Source organism: Peromyscus maniculatus, chromosome 8, assembly GCF_049852395.1.
Source record: "Peromyscus maniculatus bairdii isolate BWxNUB_F1_BW_parent chromosome 8, HU_Pman_BW_mat_3.1, whole genome shotgun sequence".
Taxonomy (NCBI): Eukaryota; Metazoa; Chordata; class Mammalia; order Rodentia; family Cricetidae; genus Peromyscus; species Peromyscus maniculatus.
Genome location: NC_134859.1, coordinates 26014642 through 26037347, shown reverse-complemented (window position 1 = coordinate 26037347; position 22706 = coordinate 26014642). Strand labels below are relative to the sequence as shown.

Below are 22706 nucleotides of genomic sequence, written 5' to 3'. Positions count from 1 at the left end.
TTTATAGAATTTGCTGTTCAATACTGTGAATATAAAATTTTAAGCATATAACACACCAAAAAGAACAAATACTTGATGAAAACAGTATTTCTCCTTTTTCATTAAAAGGAGATTACCATGAAGGTCAGAACATTTTGCCTTTCATAAGAGCTTGGAAAAAATTTTCTTTGTCGTGTGTGTGTGTGTGTGTGTGTGTGTGTGTGTGTGTGTGTGTGAGTACGTGTGCGTGTACATGTGCATGTGCTCATGAGATGTGGTTCTGCAACTTAAAAGAAGAAAACTTTCAATTTCACTCACTTTCAGACTCTTCAATCCATGACCACTTACTTCTGTTGTCTTGAGTGTGTATTTAGGGAGAATGTCATAGTGGGAGCACAGGCTGGAATACAGTACTCTCTTCTCTTCATGGCATCTGGGAAGAGGAGAAGCGGCCAGATTCAAACATCCCTTCAAGGGCACACCCACTTGACCCAGTTTCCTTACAGTAGGTATCATCTCTTTAAGGAACCATCACTTACCAATAGTACCACAAGACTGGGCTTTGGGGAGAAATTATGATGCAAATACACTAAATTGACAGCAATTCCAATAAGCATAGACATTCAACATAGATGTGCATTATTTTTCATCTTCCAATTCACCCTCTATGTACTCCAAATTTACATTCTGATTGAAGTACATTCCCAGAATGATACAAGGATACAGTAGGATGTACCATCTCCTTAAATTTCACTTTTTAGCACATGCTCAACATACAAACTTTTGCCCATTAGTATTTTACCACAAGATTTAAGAAGTGACACTTGCATTTATGAATGATAGAATATAAGAAAAAGTGACATTTCCAATACGATACGACAATTTCAAATTATACACCTGAGTTTGTAGCTTCCAAACACAATTTCTAATCTGCCCACGCTCATGTGACTAGCAGAGTCAAATGCTTTCATTTTCTTCAATTACATCTCTTGCTCACTGCTGAATGGTGAGGAGCTCTGAAAAATGAAAGATGATATGTAACTCATGAGCTGTGTAATAGAGCCTTGTTAAAGAGATAGCAGACAAGGTGAAACAATTGTAATGCCAAACAATCACAGTTCCATGGATAGTTTTTCTGGCTAGCATATTTGTGACTAAGAGTTAAATTAGATCACTATAAAACATAACACTTTAAGAATCAGTAGCAATTGTAGTTTCACTCACAAAGAAATTAATACAAAGAGGTAAAGAAGTGGCAACCAATTAGCTCCTATCTAGAACTGTGTGGGTCTGAATGGAGTAACATGTTGTTTATTTCAGTGAACATTAGAAAAGGAGAAAGTGTGTAGGAAAGTTAAACATTCCTACATCTTAAATATCTGAGCCCCATGGGCACACTGTTGGATAGAGAGGAGTCATCAACTGCCTCAACATGAAGAGCATAAAAAATCCATTTTACCCAACTCCACAGCATGTCTTACCCTTGTCTCTCAAGGGTATTGACTTTCTTTCTGATCTAATGTCCCTGATTTTGGAAAACAATATCAACCCATACTATTATTTAAAGCAGGGGAAATTTAACATAATAAATCCCCAAGTGACAGCACATACATTTTGAAAGAGATATGATTGTTTGTTAAAAGACAAAGAGAATTATTTTACAGAACTACACTTTAGGAAATAAATGTGAATCCCACACAAACATGATTTGCCTGAGAATAGGCATTGAAAGGGATTGCAAGGAAATGCTAGAGCATATTCATTTTATGTATCATGTCATTTTCACCTTCATGCTTGGAATTACTTTTCATAAACATCTAACATCAACAACTAAATTGATTTTAATTTCAGTAGACTTACTTTTGCTATCCACATTCATGGGAGATGGAGGTTAGATAAAAATAGGGCCAGGCAGTTCTATACACAGCCATCTGTGCCCACAGGCATTGTGTTGTCTTCCCAGATCCCATGTAAGCAGCTCAAAGCTTTGTTGCTGTTTTTCTGCATATTACTGATCAGCAGTCTTGCGTACCCAATTAACAAGGTCTTCTTGTAGTGTTCAGAAGATCTACAGCATCTGCAACAAAATCCTATTATTTATTTTCTACAATGCAGTGTGACAGCTGGTATAGGGCAAAACAATATAATTTCTATTTAAGGCTTGTCATTTTAATCATACCACCATATGGTTGAACGACCTTGAACAAGTCATTTTCTGTTTAAGGCGAAGAAATTGTTGAACTTCTGTTTGCAGAAAGATGTGTCTATTTCTTTACCTGTCTTATAATTTGTTTTCTTGTTATTATTCTGGCATATTTCTGTATCTATTTATAAATCTGTCTCTGTAAGTCTCCAGGTCTTATTCTCTCTCTCTCTCTCTCTCTCTCTCTCTCTCTCTCTCTCTCTCTCTCTCTCTCTCTCTCTCTCTCTCTCTCTCTGAATGATAATATGGTAAAATCAGTCTGCAGTGCTAAGCCTGAACCAGACTAGATCATAAATAGCAAATAATACTCAAAATTTTTGTAGCTTAAAGACAAATCATATGATGTTAATTTCTTTATCATTCTATGACATGACATTTTTATTGCCAGAGAAGAATATTGTGAAATAAAGTAAGTGTGAAGGGTTCTACTTTGAAAGTTATAAGACAGTTTGACTGATAGTCTGTTGGCTAAAGAGGAGCCCCATGGCAAGACTAATGCACATGAGATGAGATGTGTACGCTGTGTACATAAAGGACCACTAGGCAGACTATTCTGGGATGGACTTTGGGGAAATGGGCATAGGATATTTCGAATTACAGAAATATAAGCAAACATTACAGTGATAAAACTTAGAACTATAAATGGCCCCTGCACAGGCCATGTATATAGGTCCAGGGCATGAGAAATTTCATTCATCCCTTCTCCTGAAGTCCTCATTAGAAGAATTTGTCCGTTCAGTAGACACTGCAGCTTTTCTGAAGATTCCTTCTACTCAGAATGGACTAGAGGAATCCACAAAATATGTTGGAGGAATCAAGTCATTTGTGGGTAACTTCTTATTTTCAGTTTCTGTTTGACTTCAAATCTTAAGGTCACATGTCAGTATCAATTATCCTTGAGAAAAGGAAATTATAAGTTACTATGAGAGAAAATAGGGGACATGACTAAAAATGTCTCTTAGACTCAGAGTCATCCCCTTGTAAAGAGATAACTTGGGGTCAAGAAATCTCACTTGGTTGAAGATATCTTATTTATATAAAATCAGCTTCAGACAGAGCAAGTAGAAATATATGAAGCTAACATGAACATCATCATATAGTGGTGAGAATGGTCACATTATGAACATGGGTAGGCAATCCATGCTGAACTGTAAAGACAGTTTTATTAATTACAACAAAAATCAAGTTTGTAAGTATCATACTGTGATGAATTCAATTTTACAGTTATTAATCAGTGGTAACATGTGGAAAAAATAAACTAGAATTATCTTCTTGTCAGTAGGAGGGAGTAATTGAATGTAATCTTTTATTTAATAGTCAAAAATAATGAAAAGGCCAGGTTATTTTGGTGGTTTGTTTTTACTTAATTTTTGTATAAAAATGCTTAAGGTCTAGTAAGACTTCTGTAAAATAAAACACTTCATTGTAGTACAACTTACCAGTGAGATGTATGCTAAGATTTTTTTTCTTCAAGGAATATTATTTTATTTTTATTATAAAAATTTTAGATTATTTTATTTTTATTTTATGTATATGTATGTTTTGTCTGCGTGTATGTAACAGGTACAAGTGTACCATGTGTGTGTCTAGTGCCCAAAAATTCAGAAGAAAGCATTGGATTCCTTGATGTGGAGTTACAGATGATTACAAGCTATTGTGGATGCTGGGAACTGAACCCTTGTCCTCTGCAAGGACAGCAAGTGCTTGAACCCTCACCTCACTCTGTGTTTGTATTTGTGTGTATGTGTGCATGTGTATGCATAAAACGATGAATACTTTTCCAATGTACACCACGCCAGTTGCATAATGTAACAAACTATTAATGTGATAATCTAGTTAATGACAGTATTTGGAGTACTAAAACTGAATCTAAACTGGTATATCCTTGTTGTGGCATATCACAAATAAAGATATTAAAACACTTTCAATGATATATATATATATATATATATATATATTTATATTTATATATAATATACATTTGAGACAGGGTTTCCCTGTGCATCCCTTGCTGTCCTATAAACTGCTATGTAGACCAGGCTGACCTCAAACACAGAGATCCATCTGACATTGGCTCCTGAATGCTGGGATTAAAGGTATGTGCCACAACCACCCAGCATGATTAGAAATATTTTAACTATGACTCAAGGGAACACTCTGGATATAATCATAGGAGTATAAAATTAGCAATACATCACTTTTAGTAAGAAGTTTTTTTTTTTTTTTTTTTTTTTTGGTTTTTCGAGACAGGGTTTCTCTGTGTAGCTTTGCGCCTTTCCTGGAGCTCACTTGGTAGCCCAGGCTGGCCTCGAACTCACAGAGATCCGCCTGGCTCTGCCTCCCGAGTGCTGGGATTAAAGGAAGTTTAAAGTAAGAATACTGGGCTGACATGACAACCTGGGCCTTGTGTTCCAGCTAAACTTTTTAAGATTAGTGTATATTTGGGCAAGTCACAAAAATCATCCGAAATCTCACTTTGCTTACTCGATAGATAAGAATTATAATTAGAGTTGCTAAGTGATGTAACTGTAGTAACTGAAATGCATAGAATATTTCAAAAATCCTGAAGACAGATAACCATATGATCAGAATTATATTTTTTTCACCATTTATCCCTTAAAATTGTGTTTGTGTGAAAATTCCTGAAAATTGTCTGGCATATTTAATGGCTCCAAGATAAGAAAAGTGATTCATAATTTATTGAGAATGTATGGGGGTTGGTGATCAAGGCAGTGGTTTAACGCTACTTGCTTGGTGAGTCTCCATTGAGACAGCAGAGAGAAAGGTTGTGTTGGGGATGCTCCTTTAATAGCTGTCTGATAAAGAAGCTTTGAGAGTGGTGGTTGAGAAATTGTCAGAATGAGTGGAAGTTTTGGGTTTTGTGTTTGTTTGCTTGATTTTATTTTGTTTATTTTTCTTTTTTAGAAAGGGTCTGTCTTACTATGTATCCCTGCCTATCCTGTAGACCAGGCTGGACTTGAACTTGTAGAGATCCTCCTGTCTCTGTTTCCTGAGTACTGGGATTAAAGACGTGCACTACCATGTCCAACTTAAGTTGAATTTTATTAGCTCTGACTAGCTTTGGGTGTCGAATACACCCAATTTAATTTCTGATTTTGTTTTCTGTTTCACATGATTAAGGTGAACTATGAACTGGTCATATAATACAAACAAAAATGTGCAAATCAGAAGGAGTCTTGACTTTCCTAACTGAATTCCTTTTTATTATTTACTATAATAAATTTTAGAAATTTATTTTTGATTTATTTTTTATGATGATGGTTACTGTATGTGTGACATGTGTGTATAGGAAGGCGGGCACTGCCAGCGGACACTCCCAGAAGTTAGAGGATACCTTTGTGACACCAGTTCTTCCCTTCTATCTTTGTTTTTCTGTTACTATCATGACCAAAAGCAATTAGGGAGGCAAGGTATTTGACTTACATTTCTACCTAAAATCCGTCACTGAGGAAAAGCCAGGAAAGGAACTGAAGACGGAACCTGGGGGCAGATACTGAGACAGAGACCACAGAGGAATAATGTTTACTGGCTTCCTTTCTCTGACTTGCTCTGCTATATTTCCTACATAGCCTATGCTCACATACCCATGGGTAGCATATCACAGTGGACTGGACCTCCTCTACCTCAACTAGAGATCAAGAAAATACTCTGAGACCTACCCATAGGCCAATCGGATAGAGGCAATTCCTCAAATTCCTCTTTCCAGCTGACTATACTTTGGTCTTCAACAAAAAACTAACTATGGCACATGGGCTTCTAGATCAAATTCTGGGCGCCAGACTTGTAGGAGATTCACCTTTACCTGATGAGTTGTCTTTGCTGCAATTTTAGAGATGAAGTGTAGATAAATACATTGATTTGCATATGGCCTTTCTAATAGCTTGTTGGAAAGATAGCATTTAAAAATCAATTCCCAGATTCTAGTCCAATAAATCTCCTTCTACCCTCCCTGCCCAGTTCTTGAACTGAAAGTTTCCCTTTGTTAGGCCTGTTTTGTGAGAAAGTGAGACACATCATAACAATGAAAAACAAAATTTAAGAGTGTAAAACAATGACAAATACAGCCTAGTAATTGCATTGATTGGAAGGTCTGGGTATTGATTACTTTCTGGAGGATATTACAAGTAGTTTAGACTTTTGGGCAGTGTTTGTAATTATTAATTATTCATGTAGTATTGACAGAAAAAAAACCTACTGTAAAAGGTGTTAACCCTAGCTTCTAGACCAAGGATGCCTGCAACTCCGGTCAACTGTAGCAAATCTCCTTATCTCTTTTTGTATTGGATTTTCACATTCCAGATATGGTTTCATTGATAGCATTTCTTCCTCAGAAAGGCACAGAGAAATCCCAGTGAAATAATGATGTAAGAACTTTATATAGCATAGTTAGAGTGTTCTGCAGATGAAAAGCAACACCACCATTTTTTTGTTCTCATCATTATCTGTAAGGTCTGTCAGTTTGATGTTCAGAACTCATGCTTTGTGGTTAAGATTCCAAAAGTATATATCCTTTGGTCCAGTGAGAACTTGTGGTATAAAAATAACAAGGACAACAACAAAACAAACAAGCAAACATAAAAATAATGAATCATTGTTGAAACTCCAGGGGAAGGAATCTGAGAATGACTGATGTGGCAAGTGGTGTTTCTTACTCATGGAGTCCTGCAACCAGATTTTGTCATCAGGACTTCAGGGCAATCAATGATAAGCAAAAACCGCCCATTTGTTATCAAAGTCATTCAAAAGGCATAGTTCAGGCCTTGCCTCACCCATTGGGAATTGTTGCTGTTAAGTGATAAAGACTAAATGTGGATAGAAAAAGGAGAGGAGTTGCATTAAAAGAAACTTATGGGAAGATAGGGTTTGGATAGCCCTGAGGTTACTGCCTTTTTACCTAAAACCAATAAAGGATCTGCCACCTTACCCAGTTTTGAAGTCTCCAGTGGTATGAGAAAGAGTTATCTATGCCTCTTTAAAGGCAATCTTATACCTCTTTTGGGAATCAAAATCAAAATTTCAATGAAGAATGTAGGGTGGAAGGAAATGAGAAATTAGCCTCTTCAGAGAGATGTAGAAACAGATTTAAAGCATTATCCTTTTATCTCAAACAAGCATGACAGGATCTAGCCTCTAAGTGTTGTGCAAGGGAAATCACAAAGCTTGGCATGGGTGCTAGTCCATATTCTGTCTGCAACTGAGAGAGACGATGCCTACTTCTTGAAAAATGAAAACCTAGTTATATACTTCTCCATGGATAATTGCTATTTATTTTCAAACTTCATAATTAGCCATTGTGGTAATAATTAATATTACAGTTAATTTCTAGAATGAATAAAAAATACAGCAAACTGTCATGGCAATTTCCTGGAGAAAGCTCCCGTGATTCGCACAATAACCTTAAAGTACTGTATACCTATCATAGATAAGGATACTGTGACTCAAGAAAATTTGGTAACTGATCCAACCCTTTCACAACAATTAGGAAAAAAAAAATGAAATCAGAGAAAGCCCTTCACAAAGGCCAAGTTCATAGAAGTTTTGCTCTACAGGATTTCTTTGTGAGGATTATGGACTCCTGTGAAGTTGTGTCCAGAGGGATAAAGAATGAAGAGAAAAAGGAGTGCATACAGAATTCTCCAAGAAACTATTTGCTGTAGAAACATTGTATGTTCACACAGTCATTTCTGGGAGGTGCTTGCTTGTCAAGCTTCCGATGACTTGCTACAGACTGCCCAGCAGGCAATTTCACACTCATAATTCTCCCCAGGTGTTAGCAGGGGAAAACAAAACAAAACAAAATTAAAAGTCAGCTAACAGATATTTCCATGCACTAACTTTCTTATCCCCTAAAGTCTTGTTGACTATAGAGGAGGAATAGTCGGCAATTTTATATATGTGAAGAATTTCTGGGAATTAGTGGGTGAGCACATGCAAATCATCTCACAAAGAAAGACTGATTCTCTACACCTTTAGCTTCCTGGCATCTGAAGCAAATTAGCACAATTTTGAATTAGTACAAGTTCTTTGGGGGAAAAATTAAATAATACAAAAGAAATATCCCCTGTTGCTATTTAAATAGTAGAATCACAGTGTCAATTATAACTGTCTGCAATTATGCCATGCATGGAGCTGTCATACAGTGCCCTTCTGTAGATGGAAAGCATAGGGCAAAGAAACAAAATGTGACTGGCCCAAGTAACATAGCTGACCGAGAAAAGATTAGAATTCTAGATCCTTTAAAGCCTGCCTGTATACACATGGAGGATGCTGCAAGGTGTCCTTGACAGTGGACCAAGGCTCAAGTCAGCTCATCTTAGCACCTTGGTTGCCTAGCTAGGGCTTTCTATGTTCATAATTTCACTAATAAGCTCATGAAGATAAATTTCCCTAGAGTAGACCATTGTTCAATGGAATAAATATGAGGCAGATCTAATTGAATTTTACATAGTTTTCTTATGGGTCTATGATGTGATGTATCTACAAAGCACTGACCATACATATCTGTATAATTTTCTGACAGGAGAGCATTTCAGTTCAAATGTGCTTCCAGAGTATGCCATCTTCACTTTCACTTTTCTGAATGAAAGAATCATTATCCTAAAAATACCATAAATTCTTATAATACCTCAGTATATATTTGAAATATAATTTGAAGGTATCAGAATAGTCATTATCTTGTTTAAGAGCTATTGTAGTTAATTATGACTACAGGGCTCATTTTAGGAAGTTGCCTACCTCCGCCTACCTTTCTTCCCAGCAGTTGGGAGTCTCACGTCCTTGCTTACAATGACTAATATCTCCCAGGTTCAGCTGGAACATTATCGGAGGGTACACTTGCCACCCCAGAACTCCAGTAATAGTTGTTCCCTTGAAGGGGCTTCGCTCACACAGAGAATAATGACTAAAGCAGGTTTTCCATCTAATTTAACGCTAAGTTAGATGCTCTGGGGTTTCTGTTTGCCTTTTCCCTGCCTTTGCCTTACAATTTCTGACCTATTGGAGTCCCAGAAAAAGAGAAAAATTTCATCTGTTTACAGCTGTAGAGATGACACTCATTTGATGCTTTATCCAGCATTCCTATTGTTCTTTGTCTTTCTGGATTCCTCTCCCGACCCCGACCCCCCCCCCCCTCTTTAAGCCAGGGAAAATAGAACTAGTTAAGGTATAATAGAGTAAAAACTTGTTTTTGATTCTTATCTTCTTGTAGGGAGGAGTACAACCAAGAGACACTGTTAGTTTAAGAAGAAGTTTCTATAGCAAAGAAAGATTAAAATGTCCTACCCAAAAAGAGGGAGCAGAGAGAAAAAGAATACAGAGAGAGAGAGAGACAGAGACAGAGACAGAGAGAGATATTCAACTTAATGTGATCTATGCTATAGATTTATTTTTATTATTCTTTATTTTTATATTAATATAGTTACATCATTTCTCCCTTCCCTTTCCTCCCTCTAGATTCTCCAATATATACTTCCTTGCTCTCTTTCTAATCCATGGCCTTTTTTTCACTGATGGTTATTACATGGATATGTATTTACATATCTATTACTACGTAAAACTTGCTCATCTGTACAATGCTACTTTTAAGTATGTTTTCACAGAAGGGACGCATGGGAGGGTGTGGAGGGAGGAAAGGAAATGTGATTATGATATAATTTTATTATAGTCTCAAAAAATAAAAGTTATAAAAAAGAAAAATTATTAAAATTAACAATCCTCTCAGTATTCAAAGTTATGCTATAAACATCTTATGTATATAAAGTTCTGCTTCTGCTGAGAATCCTCCTTCTTAGCCAACATTATCTCTGGACACATGTGGACTTCCTTATACAGACACTTGGTAGTGTGTTCCAGACTCCCTAGCATGAGCAGCTCCCTGAAGTGAGGAGAGGGAATTGAGAAAGTCAGAAGAGCAATGTAGGAAGAGTTCACAGAGCAGAAGTTTAGAACGGAGGAAACACACAGAAAAAGAACTGGACAGCTGTCCAGAGGTTCTAAGTGACCGTTTAGTAGAATAGCATTTGTATTCTGCAAAAATTTAAGTCATGAGGAATCAATTCTTAATCGACACACATATTACAATTTTCAGAGATGGTCACTAAAACAGTTGTACCTATGTGGCTTGTATCTTCAGTTTTAAAGAACAAATCAAACTTCTCCACATTAAAAATATATGAAACCAGGCAGTGGTAGCTCATACTTTTAATCTCAGCACTCAGGAGGCAGAGGCAGGTGGATTTCTATGAGTCCAAGGCCAGTCTGGGCTACAGAGTGAGTCCTAGGACAGGAACAAAAACTACACTGAGAAACCTCATCTCAAAATAAATAAATAAATAAATAAAAATAAAACAACAACAAAAAACAACAACAAAAAAAACCCAAAGAACAAATAAAGTTATACGAAAACATTGTGGTATAATTAATCGAGGATTAGACACTGTAGAAGAGAAGATTAGTGAATCTAAGCAATAATAACGGAAATGTTTCAAAATAAAACACAGAAAAAAGAACGTGAGAGAAATGGAGGAAGCACACAGAGCTATTGAACAAATGTTGACTGCCAGTTACAACCAATGGAGCCCAGCCTGTTTTGAACCCTCCGCAAAGACAGAAGAAACAAGCAGGGATAGGGAAAATGGGAGGAAATAATCTAACAACATAAATTAAGAGAAAAACATTAACCCAAAAACTCAATCTCATCAATTCTGATCAGAGAAAAACTGTATAAATTACATCATTTTAAAATTAGTTGCCGGGCAGTGGTGGCACACGCCTTTAATCCCAGCACTCGGGAGGCAGAGGCAGGCGGATCTCTGTGAGTTCGAGGCCAGCCTGGACTACCAAGTGAGTCCCAGGAAAGGCGCAAAGCTACGCAGATAAACCCTGTCTCGAAAAACCAAACAAAAAAAAAATTAGTGATGAAATTACCTTTAAAAAACCAGTTAAGGTCTGAAGAGATAGCACATGTAAAAGCAATTGCTACCCTCATAGAGGATCCAGTTATGTTTCCCAGCACTGACATAATGGTTCAGAATTACCTGCCCTAATTCTCGGGGCTCCAAAACCCTCCCTGGTTTCTGTGGTTACATGCACATATGTGCTCCATGGACATACATTAGACAATCAAGCATACATAAAAATGAAATAAAATAAATAAAATGAATCTTTAAACAAGTCTTCTTTGTGGATATCAGAACTAGTATTTAGAGTGTAGTTCAGGATTGTAATGGTTTAGTTAGAGATTGGGATGGTTTAGTAGGTTCCCCCAAGATCTCCATCTTCAGTAGCTCTGTGGAGTGGGCTAGTTTTCCAGTACCACACATGACTTTCCACTTGTTGAGAGGTCTTATGTCGAGTTACAGAGCTGTTCATTACCACCAAGGAATGGATGCAACTCTTGCACATTTGGGGTGATTGTATCATGCTGGTCCTTGTTGTGATTTACAAGTGTTTTAGCCGAGTAGTGTGTGTGTGTATGCATATATGTATATATAAACAATTAATGAAAAAAGAGGCTATGAATCTGAAAGAGAACAGGTGTAGGTATATGGAAGGGTTTGGAAACAGGAAAAGGAAGAGGGGAGAACAACATAATTCTATTATAATCTCAAAAAATAAAATAAATATTTTAAAAGTGAAAGAAAAGACATATCAGTGTGACTTTCTAATAATGTTTAAACATATTAAATCTAGATAGTAGATATAAATAAAAAACTTTATGACACAAAATATATAACAGAGAAATAAACTTCTTTTCTCTTATTTATTGCATCAATAAAAAATAACAAATTATATTTTATTTGAATTAAAATTCCTTCATTTTAAAATACAAAAAGGCAATATGCACCCACTTGACAAAATATTTGCAAAATTTGTTAGGCAAAGGGCTCTTTTGCGGGTATTACAAGCTTTCAAAATCCATTCATTATAAAATGCAACTTAATTAACCTGGTAGAAGATTCAAGCTTGCTTCCCCCAAAATACAAGTAGCTGGGGACTAGGGATGTAGCCAGAGACACAGTATTTGTCCTGGCATGCTCATGCCCTGGGTTTGATTCATACCACAGATAAAAATGGGATGACTAGTAAACTAGTGCATGAAAAAAAAATACTCAACATAATTAGCAGACAAATGAAATCTAAAGCTAGCCTATGATTCTTCATTGTATTCATCAGAATGACTAAAATTAAAATAGCTAGATACCAAAATTTAAAAAATGTAGATACCAAACTAAATGAATTGCATGTTTTTTTTTTTTTTTTTTTTTTTTTTTTTTTTTTTTTTTTTTTTTTGGTTTTTCGAGACAGGGTTTCTCTGTGTAGCTTTGCGCCTTTTCCTGGAGCTCACTTGGTAGCCCAGGCTGGCCTCGAACTCACGGAGATCCGCCTGGCTCTGCCTCCCGAGTGCTGGGATTAAAGGCGTGCGCCACCACCGCCCGGCAGCATGTTTTAAATCTATATAGCCTATTATACATTAATCATGACTCAATATAGATGTTTGAAAGACAAACGTGGTCACTTAACCTTCTCTTTTCAAAAAGGTGCTACACAAGCATGCCTCTACGTAGGTGTCCATGGAATGCTAACTTAATTCAATTGCTGAAGACTTTTGATGGAGTGAGTACATGTTGAGCTCTTCTGCTTCATTTAGTACATTGTGCTGTAAATTTCTGTTCAGAAATTAGAAGGCTCACCTGCAGAGGAAGCATGTTGGTTTTCTCTCTTTATCCAGAGTTCTTTACAAATTCTCCCTGCACTCCATTTCCCAGCTTTGCAGAGAGAGCAAAGTCAAGAGCACACAGTTGCTTTCAACTCCTATAAGAAAGAAAAACAAAACAACAAAAACAAACAAATTGATTGCCTAGGATGCCTTACAGTGCCCATTGTTTTCTTGATCTTTGCTACATTTTAATACTAAAAAGATAGCTGTAAAGTGTGTGTGAGCTGATGGGAAGAATCTTTCCTTTACTGCTATAGCAGTCAGCAAATTGCATGCTAAGAGATGAGTAAAATTAATAGCATTTATTTTTCAAATCAAATTATATGAATTTTCATTTATATCCAAGGAAAATTTGGAAGAATAAAAGGCTATAGACTGTGGAGAAACAAACAAACAAACAAACAAACAAACAACCTAGATTGCAATTAAATCCAAAAGGGGCAGGGATGCAAATAACTGAAAAGTTAAGACAATTCAAAGACATTATTATTAAAATTTCTATTTTTCATTTACTATTAACCCCAGGGGTTGGCAATAAGGAAGACACTGATCTCAAGACGAGTTCTATGCATTTTTTAAACCAGAGAAATGGCCCAATGTGAGAAACAGTATTATCCTTACAAAGCATGATTAACTAATGCTTACTTTATTAAATTTAATGATTTAAATAAAATCTAATAATATAAATGCAAATTAATAAGTGTGGAAAACCACAGATGTTGGCAACCAAATGTTGGTGGTGGCTGGTGGTGTGGTGTGAGGGTGTTTTCCAACCAGAGTCCAGAAAGTAAGGAAACTGGGAGTATTTATCTATTCTACTAAGGATTAGACAAGTCAATAAGGGTCAGTAGACTATATTCAGGATCAATGAGATGGGATTTTAAAGTTTTGTTAATGTTGCTGTGGAAGCATTTTTTCTTTAGTTGTAAATAATAAGATTCCTGAGCAAGGTGATATATTATTGTGTAAAGAATATAATGACTAAAGTTAGATCTGCTATGAACAGGTACTGGTTCTGTAACATGCTGGGGTGTCTTTTAACAAATACTTCAATTTCATGAGCTTCAGTTCCTTCACCTTTCTAGAATTGATATTTTCTCAGGAAAATAATTGGACAGAAAAAGTTTAAAATTGGATTATTTACCTTGTTACAGAGAGTAAAAGGGGAATTACTATAGAGCAGGACTAATCCTTTTTCTTTTTCTTTCTTATTTATTTATCTTTATTTTTATCTTGGTGTGACTGGACACCAGACAGCCTGGGAATTGAACCTGGGTCCTCTGGACCATCAGTCAGCTCCCTTAAGGGCTGACTCCTCCTCTTCTAGAGCAGGACTAATCCTAAGGCTTTGTAGGACTATAGAATTTGGGGCATTGTTAGTATTGTGGAGTTCATTCATCACTGACATGATCTACCAACATAAATCATTGTGATAACTAATTGTGCATCAGAATGAATCTTGTTAGGTTATGGTTGTAGAGGCTCTGAATATGCTTCTATCTGTAACATGAATTGCTAAATGGTCTTATTAATAAAAAACCCAGAGCCAGATATTGGAGTCAAAGCTGAAAGATCAGAGAGGTAGATCAGCCATCCACTAGTTCTTACCCTTATGAAATCCTCCTGCAAAAAAGAGGGCTCCTCTCTCCACCCCAACTTATCTCTTCCTATCTCTGCCTAGATCTACCACTTCCTGTCTGTCTGTACAGACCTCCAGACCTCTATGGTTAACTCATGGCTAGCTCCTCCTTCTGGTTATCAGGCAAGCTTTGTTTGTTAAAGCACAAATAAAATATCACCACATCTATCCTCCTTTATTCCATGATACCAGAACACATACAGTGAAGAAATTGTCCAGGTAGTTCAAAACATTGTCTTTCTAGGAATCCTCCATAAAATAGAAATGCCTAGGAAAAGCAATAAAGTAATTATTACATATATTCCCCATAAGATCAGCCTGGGGGTGGGTAATGCCATAAAATAATAGTTGAACTTAGCTACAGAGCTGACTTTCCAAACAGTTAAGTGAACATTGTCTTCTTGGCAGGAACTAAAATGCAAATTCAATTTTAATTTCCACATTTTTTTTTAAGAAGTGACGTGGTAAGAGTTCAGGCATTGTTCAGGTAAGCAGGCTATCTGTGAAGCTGGATAGGATATACAAGGGAAATCTGTGTTTCAAGGGACAGAGGTCATCGAGAAAGAGAGAAAATAATTGGGGAAATGGGAAAATGACATATAAATTTGGCTCTTGTCATGGTTTACTATGTTGTGAATTAACCAGAAATGGGAAGGCCCGCTTTTCTTTAAGTATTAGTCCAATTGCCTGAATGTCCTTGGTGGACCAGAGAGCACAGAACCTGGCCATAAGCCAAGCCAAGCATCTCCTCTGATTAGCTATCCCACGCCTGTTCTTTAGTGGAAATACAGTGAGAGAGTGTATTGATTTCATCTCAGATTCTCATCTGGGCCATTCAAGCCACATTCAGCAAGTGCAGTTCTTTCACTTGAAGTGGCAGCAACTGAGAGACACTGTCAGCCTCTCCCATGAGGAGGGTTGACTAAGTGTGGTGGCACTGTTTGCTGACATCTCTTTGCTTGTCTGGGTTCGTTTTACATAATCACATACCGCAACTCTTCAGGGAACAATGCTAGAAGCTGCCCTGGCTTCCCTTCTCCTCACATCAGGGAGAGAAAGAGGAGCAATTGCAAAATGATCCTTGCCCCAAGCTCCATTCTCAGCAGGTACATAATCACCATCTCCCAATGCCAAACCGCAGTGGCTCCTCTGTCTTCTCTCTCTTCCAGTTATACACTGTGTGCTCAGAAACAGGAGCACTTGCATTTCTAGTTCTCTAGGATGCAGGCTAGACAGAGGGAAGTCAAGTTTTCTTCATTTACACTTTGAAATAATTAAATGACTTTGTAGGACAATCCCAACTTCTAGAATTATAGGTGCTGTGTGTTACTTGAATTGTATGGTCAAGTACATTGCCCCTATAAAAATATGTACAGTGCCTTTAATGAAATCTCACAACTGGAAAATATTAAGTTCAGAAGCAGCAAGTGAAATTCAGTGGTACAAATCTAAGACTAATTACTTTAGTGACTCTCCGTATACCCTTTAAACTCTGCTTTTTTGTTGTTTATTTCTTGTTTGGAGACAGTGTCTTACTATGCAAGGGTGGCCTTTTGGCTTGGAGCTCAAAATACTGCTGCTTTAGTTTAGCTCCATTTTGTTATTTATCTCAAAATACTCCTGAATTCTGTGATTACACAATGTACCCCCAAGTTTGGCTTATCTCAACTCTCCACTTTTTCAATTATAGCTACGTTATATTTTCCTTGATATTCTTTTTAATGAAAGTATTCTAAATTGAATGCTTTTTCTTTTTTAATTTGCATATGTTTTTAATTTAATTTACAGTGATGGTAGTTTAAATAAATTATTTCAGAATTGGGGGGGGGTATTTTGTTGATCAATGTTTTACCTAACATAGCTATAGAAGCATAGGAAATTTTATGTGAACAGAGTTTCCTTCTTCACTCGTGTGTGTGTGTGTGTGTGTGTGTGTGTGTGTGTGTGTGTGTGTGTGTATAGAACTCAGACCTTGAACTTGCTGCTAATTAGATACTCTTCCACAGCCCCAGCCTCTCTAATGAGAATTTCTTTTCCTTTAATAAAAGATGAATCCTGCAACGCTGGTGAGTTTGAGTGTGACAGTGAGGCAGGTTAAAAATACAAATTGTCCACAGAAGCTGATACATGGCAAACATAAGAAGAAAGGGCTTTTGCTTTGGTCAGGATCTTAGTATTGGACAGAACTGTCTGTATCTCGCATATTAGAGGAAATTATTCTACAGTAAAATATAATTGAAGGCAGCTATTTTCCTTTCTGTGGTGTCTCATAGCAAACTTACAGATTTTCATAAATATCCTGTGATTAACCTCTTACAACTGAATTCCATATGCTGTCAAGAAATAGGTTGGTAAAAGGAGCTCCATTAGCACATATAAACCTTACAATATGCACATATGCTGGAAAAGAGGGAGATTTTTCATTTTCTGAAAGACTGCAGAAAGGAAGACTGAAACCTCAATTCTTCCATTACTGAAAAATCAAATTTCAAGTAGGCTGCAAATTCATTAACACGGGACTCAAATTTTTCTAGAGGGATCTCTCCCGATCAGCAAACTGTTGTCGCTGTACCGAGACATCAATACCTCAAAGCTAATGCAGTTCTTCCAAATTTAGAAGCTATCCTTTGCCTTATTACTTGCAAATCATATAAGCAGTTATTCCACATTGAGGATTCATTGAATCTGAAATTAATTCAACAACTTGGGCAGAGGAAAGACAAGATAAGATCTATTAATATTTTAATGCATAAGTATTGGTTCAACCTTATAGTCTAGATATTATTTACTTAAATGATAATATTAGGAAAAGCAAGCTCTTTGGATGAAATGAAACACCTGGTTTTAGATATAAAGTCTGTAGTGTGATCAATGAATGCTAGCAAGTCTCTCTCCTTTAGGATTCCTCCGTCTAACCTGTCAACTGAAGGGAATATTTTCATCTCTACATTTCCTTTGCACTTGACATTACTATAGGATGAAGTCTAAACTCTAATATCATCAAGGAAAGCATGGATGATTTTCAACATAATGAGGCCAGATAAGGTTTCATATAGATGAGCAGAACATTATCCCTTTGTTCTTGATCGTAAGGTGAAACAGAATGGCATCTGTATCAAAACAAACAGACAAACAAGTACCAACTCCACAGAAATGGATGAATGGATGGCCTCTGACGATCCTCTACATGAATCCTGTGTTGGTAGAAACAAGATATGGGCATGAGTCACAGGACCCTTCTCTTGAGAAGTTGCACTTAGAGTGAATTCTTCTTAAAACAAAACTGTTATCCAAATCTCCTCTGGAGGAAAGAGCTTGATAATAACACTTTTCCAGATCTGCACTTTTGATAATGACAGACACATAACACCCATGAGACAAACAGATTGACACTATAATTTAATCTTTGACATGTGAATTGAAAACACAAACAACATGGTGTTCTGAAAATTAAATGTGATCTGAAAATGTATGAGGCCACATATTTTTTTCTCAGTCTCTTCATTATTTCATTTAATTTCAAGAAAAATTAAAATTCCTTAAAATCAAGTGCAGCAAAGATATTCAGTGGGTGAAAAGAGATGATTGTGTCTAACGGAGTGAAGGAATGACAGATGTAATCTCATGCATCAAGTCAGCCTGCAAAGTTGCACCTGCAAATCCTCCCTCCCCTCACAAGAAGCTTCCTCAAGCCAGGCTAGGATCTGGCCTTGTAATTTTACATCTGGAATGGAATCTTGTCTGTGACTCCAAGTATGTATTGCAGTATAACAAAGAAAGTCCTAACCAGGTCTTTAACAGGTTTTAGCTTGGATCACAAATAAACTTGACTATGATTTATTTTTGTTATATGTCCTGTCAGAATATGTAAAAATGCAAAGATGTTTGTCCTATGTGTACATCTAAAGAGGAAGACATAATCTACAACTTCATTTTAAGATAAAAAATACTTTTAAGGTTGTAGGTAAACATAAATAAAGGGAAACTTTAGATGGTAAAATTCAGTTTCATTTATTAACACTGCTCTACCTCAGCAACATTTTGCCATTCCATGGAAATTGCTATCTGTAATATTTGCCACGACTCTATGTGGTAAGGATGGCTACTATTACTATTTTCATATGAGAACTCTCCAATATTAAACTTAAAAAGGTAAACAAAAATAAGTAAATAAATTAAAAGCTAGTTTATATTCTTTGCTGCCAAGTGGTTTATTTATTTTTGCATTTAAAAAATAAACATTTTTAGAGGTTTCATTGGTGAAATTTGACTTTTTTCCCAAAGGCACAGACTTAAATATCAAAATGACACAGAAGTACTAAGTTTATAATCAATATTTATGCAGTATTTTTACCAAATCTATCATCTGACTGAATTTGTGATATTTCACAGAGAAAAAGAGGGGAGAAAAATTTACCCAGGAACACATAGTAAGTTGGAATTAGATTCTACTACTTCTGGTATTGAGTTCTGTATTTTCTCCAAAAATGGTTTCCTTAAAGAGAGAAGTTAAGCTTTATGGAATCAACTGCCTAAAATATGGCATAATTTATACAGCACAGCATATGTGTGAAATTAATTTTTCTTATTTATTTTAACGTAATTACAAAATTTCTCCCTTCCCTTTCCTCCCTCTAACCCATCCCATAAACCCCTTCTTGCTCTCTTTTAAATCCATGGCCTCTTTTTTCAATAATTGCTATTATGCTCATGTGCGTGCGCGTGCACACACACACACACACACACACACACAACATGCTTGGCCTATATAATGTTAGTTGTATGCATGTTTTCAGGGCAAACCATTTGGTATTAGACAACAAATTGGTGTGCTCCTCCCTGGGGAAAACTATGTCTTTAACAGCTATCTTAAATATATCCCGAATAACAAGCCAAAAATTTTCTGGAGTGAAAGAATTCCACTGAGTTGGGGAGAATTTAAAAATTAAATGCTGAGGACTAAAGGCCAAGTGAGGCCAAGTTTTTAAGTCTATAATGTTGCTGAACATCCTGAAAAATAATTTGACATCTTGGGGTCCAAGTTGTTATTTGACCTTTTGCAGGATTTGAACACTCATGACTTTTTTTTCTAGCTGCTTTGAAAGTCATTTTAGAAAGGTTGATATTTTGCTAACATTGAGTTCTTCAAGCTCAGCAGAGACTTTTTTTTTTTTAGGAAAATAGCAGTGCCTGGGTTACACCAATCAGTCCAGCTTCAAATGAAAAGTTCTAAGAGACTTAGTGAAAGAGACAGGAAAAAAAAAAAAAGAACAATAAAGCATTTCTACTAACATGCTTATTTCTCTAGGAAACAGTTTTTGGTTGCAGGGGTATACTCATTAAGAATATTTCTCTCTTGTTACTGAGTTCAGGTGTCATCTCACTGCTGATTACATTGCTTTATAAAATTAACCAAATCAAAGATGTGCTGCTTAATATGTCTCCTTAAAGCCTTGTCTTTGTTCTTAACTGACTCAAGAAAGAAGCAGACAAGATTAATATGCTCGCGAAGAGTGACTATCTGATATGTGGGACAGAATAGATTCTGACCATGAGAGAAATCTCTTCACATTATTTTGTGGTTCACACACAGTCTCTCTAATGGTGGCAAACACCAGAACAACTGGATCCATGTAGCAGGGAAGACCTAAATTGCTCTTGACCAATAAGATAGAAGATGGGGAAAATGGAAGAGATTTAGACTCATTCCAGTTACTGAAAATAATCCCCTAACATCATAAAATGGCCCCTAATTTATGACAAGAACTCAGTTCTTAATGTAGATTTTCTTGGTTTTACAAAGTAATGGACAATAGATAGCTTCCTTGAAGAAGCAGCCTGTATCCTAAGAGGATGGGTCAAGTGACTGCCTATGGCTGCAGGTGTTCTCCAGCATGGGCCTGTGGGGTGTGTTCTTTCCCATTCCTTTTCTCCATCTTGTGCCATCTGTTATTCCTATGTCAGCATGACTCCATGTGATGTGCTCAGTCCTTCCTTGTGTTTTTTGGTAAACAACTGACAAATGAATCATGATGTCTAATTTAACAGTGCATAGAGCCCTCCCTCTGTTAGTAATTGTTTAACAAGAAGTTAATGACTGAATGCTTTCTAAGATCTTCACCAATATCTCCTTAGATCCTCCTTTCTTTAATAGCATCTAGTTTTCTTTAAGAAGTCAACTATAGTATTTTTTTAACTATTTAAAACAATTCCCTTATACTGTTAGAGTTAATAGCAGACTAAGACTTTACAATTCAAAGTTACTCTTGAATAGAGCTTCAGTTAGAGTAAATTAGGAGGCTCATTTGTGTCACACCTTATGCAAAACAATGAATAACTATACATTAAAGATTATTTTACGATCTGTCATTAGTCTGCCATTTAAAATCCGAGCTGAACGAATAAACATTTTAATAGTTCAAATTCTCCAGTTATATTAAGGTGGGAATGTATTTAATGGTGTTCATGGATGCTTTTTATGGTGCTATAAACAAGAACAACAGGAGAGAATACTATTTTATTATTCCTGAGAATTACATTCTGTGTTTTTTTTTTTTTTTTTTTTTTTTTTTTTTTTTGGTTTTTCTTTTTTGGTTTTTCGAGACAGGGTTTCTCTGTGTAGCTTTGCGCCTTTCCTGGAGCTCACTTGGTAGCCCAGGCTGGCCTCGAACTCACAGAGATCCGCCTGGCTCTGCCTCCCGAGTGCTGGGATTAAAGGCGTGCGCCACCAACGCCCGGCACATTCTGTGTTTTAACAATGGCTGAAAATCTTGCTATCATCAAGAAGAGTACCTACTAATGTCATAAAAGTTACTTCACCAAATATTTATCCTCAGGGAGCTGCACCTTATTTGGACAATGATTTGAAAGATTCCAAAATCCTTCCCTTTAAACTGCAAATATGATCTACACAATACTCTCAATAGCAGCCTATGTCTCCTTATTATTTTGCTGTGGGTATGTCCATGATTTATTCAAGTCTAGGTCCCTTTTTATCCTTATCTCTTGCTACCTTTGTTCCTTGTACTTGGATCCTGGGTCTAGATTTGCTACTGAGAACTCCTCTATACTTATGTAAAACATGTTTTAATATCTAGTCAGATGTTTGTAGGAGTTGGGCTTAATTAGCTGGTAAATTGTCTCCCATTCTGATAGATAACAGTGACAAACATATTCATTTGAAGTGACAACTTCAGACATAAGAGCCAGAGTTATTTTATTTAAATAGATCCCAGGATGAATTTTCTTTGGCTGCATTTCTGGAATTTGATGGCAGACTCAAAATAATAAATTTTGCCACAAATGTCTACATTGGACTAGGCAACTGTGGAGGGCTTCTACAAAATGAGAAATAAGCTATTGTGTTAGTGAGAAAATTTTTGAGTAAAGGAATACAGAGAACTGATATTAGCAAATCTCTCGTGGTGTGACACTCTGGAAAACTGTTGTGCTGAGGATTTTTTCAACATTGTGTTCTTTGCATCTAAATTTTTTTCTAAATGGAAAACTACACAGTTATTGACTCAGACTACCTTCTTAACATAGAATGTACATTACAGAAGCCTCAACAGTAAATGAAGACAACTATTCTTGGCAGTCAGGAGCTCCAGTGACCCAAGTTAGCTTCATAAATGAACTGCATGTTTAACTAATATGGAGCTTTTTCTCCTCTGTGTCTCTACATTACTAACCACTGGTAGAAAATGAAGAGACCATTTTATTTCTGCAGTAAGTATGAGGATTTAGGAAAAAAGAGTCTTGGGTTTGCCAATGGTAATTTCTATCTTTCCTCATGCACAGGCTTTAACAAGTTGAGTCTTCCATGGTGGTGGAGACACCTCCTGAGGTGCCTATTATGGCTTGGAATCATGTTTAATAATGTTAAAAAGGTTACCCTACTTCAAAATAACTAGCATCAATGAACCTTCCATTATGTGTTTGAAAGTTGTCAAGAACTATATATGTATGAGCTCTTTTTGTGTTCTCACTAACCCAATTATTATTCTCATTTTATTGATAAGAATGTTGAGTTTCATGGAATTAAAGAAGCTGTCTGAAGTTGCATACCAGTTAATGATATGACTTAATTTTACCCTAGCTGACCTGATGGGTCCCTTGTAGTAGCCATCAGTGATGTCACTGCCAGC

General features: G+C 36.4%; 1 protein-coding gene across 2 annotated transcripts in view; it reads left to right on the top strand.

Moving 5' to 3' along the window:
* The window catches only part of Gabrg2 (gamma-aminobutyric acid type A receptor subunit gamma2), an 88337-nt gene that overhangs the window by 43667 nt on the left and 21964 nt on the right, over positions 1-22706 (top strand). The window lies entirely within an intron of this gene.